Source organism: Triticum aestivum, chromosome 7B, assembly GCF_018294505.1.
Source record: "Triticum aestivum cultivar Chinese Spring chromosome 7B, IWGSC CS RefSeq v2.1, whole genome shotgun sequence".
Classification (NCBI taxonomy): domain Eukaryota; kingdom Viridiplantae; phylum Streptophyta; class Magnoliopsida; order Poales; family Poaceae; genus Triticum; species Triticum aestivum.
In genome coordinates this window covers 584410135-584413924 of record NC_057813.1, presented here as the reverse complement: position 1 = coordinate 584413924, position 3790 = coordinate 584410135, and positions in this window count along the sequence as shown.

Here is a 3790-nt window from a genome sequence, read left to right as displayed (position 1 = left end):
CGTGTAGGAACCTTGTTCCCTCTGTATGGTGCCTGCTTGTACTTTTCGGTACTAACAACTCTTTATGGTCTCATGTGACATGGACTACCTTCTCTGTAATCCCATGGGATACTCATTCCTAAAGCTTGTTACCGACCTCCATGAAGGGAGGCTGCTTCTGTCACGTGGATATCAATTATGATTATTTTTAATATCTAACTACCAATGCAAATGCTCTTGATGAGGGGTATCTATTAACACAAGGATTATGTACATGTTCCTCCTTGTTCCTGGCTATGCTGCATAGTACAATACTATGTATCTTTCCATTTGATTTTTGTCCTATACCTACATCTCACCTTTGTGAATAGCAAAGGCATTGCAAAAATGTTGCATGCATAAATATCTCGAGATGACAATGTGGGGATGGCGGACTTGGCTGGGGGTGTGCCAAATCTATGGCGCAAGGTCCCCAGAGTGACGGCTCCAGATACGGAGGCGGTGGCATCCCCTCGATGTGCCACGAGGAGGCTTCATGTGGTGGTGCATGGGGCGGTGGATCAAGGGATCCCGTACCCGGGTTCTTGGAGTATCGCGGTCGAAGCTTCCTCCGATGTCTATGGCAGTTGATGCGGGAGATCCACAACCCTCTGTAGTTTTGTAGATTGAAAGCCGACTGTGGGTTCGGGGAGGTGCGGCTGTGGTGAAAACCGTGCCAACTTCGCTTATGGCGGATGATGGCAGCAATGGCGGGGCATGAAACAAATATTAGGGAGGGGGGCAAATGAGTTTATTATGACATATAAAAGGCTAGGGTGATCAGAGAGCCGGATGACTAGTAGAGTGATTAGCAGATAAATAAGCACATTTGGCAAAATTTCCTCCAGGAAGGGGGGGGGGGGACCAAGGCCCATAATTGTCCCGCTGATGCTCTGCCATTTGATGACATCATTTTGTGTCGTTCCTTGTTAGCATTGTTGTTGCAGCCGTCGTCTTCCCGCCCAGGCCGCTCTAGGCAAACCCTAGATCCGGGTCTTCGGGGTCAAACGATGACAGTGCAAGGTGCCGTTTACTCTCATGGGTGCATCTTTTTCTGGAGCATGTGCAGGCTGGAGGGGTCCTGAGGTGGAGTGGCGTGGTCTTACGAGTGGAAGATGACGAGTCTTGACGGTGTGGTGTAGCCGGGTCTCGGCGGCAGACTCTTGATGATTAATGAGCATAGGGCAATGGCTATGTTCAGTTCTTCCCATCGTTTGATGTTTTCTTCTCCGTGGTCGACTTTTGCTCTTTCCATTTTTTGACAACAATAGGGATCCGTCCCCGGCGCCGGTGCTGAGGAAAAACAAGGTTCAGTCGTCTTAACGGCTGGCTCACACCTGCGTCGCAGACCTTAAAAGTAGTCCAAGCCAAAGCAGATCTCAAGAATCTACGAGTCTTTTTTTAAACAAGTCTACGAGTCTTTTTAAACAAGTCTATGAGTCTTTTTAGTGTTTATTACTTCTCTCCTGTTTGCGTTGTCTTTTCTCCGACTAGTGTTAATCGGAAGGGATCAACGGCGATGAGGAAAAACAAGGTTCGCTCGTCTTAACGGCGGGTTGTATTCCGCATTGAAGACCTTAAAAGTAGTCTGAGCCGATACATCATGCCCTTTAGATTCATCGACATTATGTTACTGTTCTGTATTTTTAGTTCAGTTCTGCATCAGTGTTAATCGGTGGTGGGTGTTCTAGTGGATAGCGGTCAGAGTCGAGAAAGACACGGCCTCCTGGAGTCCTGGTCCTCGAACGGTTCTAGAATGCAAGGGCGAGCTTTCGTGATCTTGGATCTGTAGAGTTAGGGCCGGTGTCCGCAGAGTCGACATAATCAAGAGCTGGTGTCCGAGATCAATACTTGGTGATATTGAACTAATATTTGATTGGGGAATTAGGAGGCCTTGTTAATGAAAATACACGTCTTAGAGACAATACTTATTTAAACAAATTTGATTGGATGACTTGGTCGCGCCGGTGTGAGAAGACGAGGCCGAGCTTTCTCGATCTCATCTTAGTGGAGTTAGGGCATTCGGCCTGGCTTCGCCCATCGTGTCGACGGACCTAGGAGCTAGAGTAACATGCTCTAAGTTGATGATGCATGTCTCTGCAGTTATTATGCAAAGTGCATTCACAAATTACATGGGCACGTGGGAGGGTTTATTTCTCCTATCGCCACCACACACAGACACTTGCTAGGTCTTATAAAAAAATATGTACGTGTCTTACATTTGGAAAAGAAAAGTAAATAATAAATGTGCAAAGGTTAATTGGTTGGAAACATGAAATTTTCATTCCACATTTCAAGTCACGTGCACATGACATAATCGTAAATCACATACTCATGAATGTGGAAAGGCTAATTGTACAAATTAACCTCCATCCTCTATGACGCCGTACGGTTGATAGAGAAGAAATACACCAAGATAGATGTGTTTTTCATAGTGGCCTTGTATATAAAAATGTAGGGATTATTGATTTTCAAATGAGTGAGCAAAACAAAGGATAATGTACAGCCTAGGAGAGAAGGACCCAAAAACCTAATGAAAGCCACCAAGGCTTCAAGTTGATGCCATCTCTTTCCTTGTGGAAGAAGGGTCCATTCTGAAATGAACAATGACATTGTGAAACCGACCAACTCTGAGAGGAGGACTTGATCGGAGACAGATGTATTTCGAACAAATGGTAGCAGAATTATAGATGGTCTCTGGTCTAAGGACACTGCACACATGACACATGTAGTCCTCAATGAAGAAGTTCTTTCTTTGAAGGAATTCTCTAGTATTTAGTCTGTTATTCATAAGCATCTAGAAGAACACTTTTATGTTTAGGCTGACAGCATGAGGACCATAACCATTTGGTAGTCAGCGGTGGAGAAAATTGTCCAACTGATGCCATTAACTGCCCAGTAGTCCTTTCGATTACTGCCATGCCAATTCACTCTCTTTTCTCGTAACAGCTGTTACTGCTCATAGGCCTCTTTAGACCGAGCAATCTTTCAGATCTTTGGCAATTAGGATATGTCTAGCAGATACTAGATTGTTGATTGCAAAAGAGTGCAGATGGTGCCATTCGTCTTGGAGAACTGCATAATCCGTCCACTTATGGTGCTCAGTTATCTTGTTTCTCGAATGAACTCCGATGTGCTGTACTGCTGTTTCATCGGTATTTTAAAGTCCAAGCCTTTGTTGTTGGAAGACGCGGAGAAATAGTAAGTTCCCAGTCCCACTTGCCTAGTCAAGCATGACATGAACACTTGCTGAAATAAGCCAGAGTGCAAACATAAAAGCGCAAGTTAAAGATATACTAGAAGAATTAGGACAGAAGACTGAATCTTCAGTAGGAGTCCGAACTCCCAAGAATTTTTTTTGTTTAAGCATATATTTGTTAAAGAGTGGAACAAACACATGTTTGTATCTCCTTATGAATAGCTATTTTGTTTAGATGCATCCATGACCCTGGGAAGGAAATACATCTCATCCATATATTGAGCAAAGCAATTTGCAATGTAACTATGCCAAAGGACAACTTTCAGGTTCTGCAGCAGTGTGTACTAAATACTACGATCAACCCCATTTGTTGAACAAAGTGTTACAATTAGAAAGAAAGTCCCTATATTCAAATATTTTTCCATTTCTACAAAATGGCTCAACACCACGATTTTTTTGGCAGGTGCCATTGGCATGACCAGCTGACCAAAAAAGTGTAGAAAGTCTCCTTCTTATTCATAAACCCTTGATAGGAGCTATTGTTGTAACCAAACACTTGTTCGTTTCATGCCT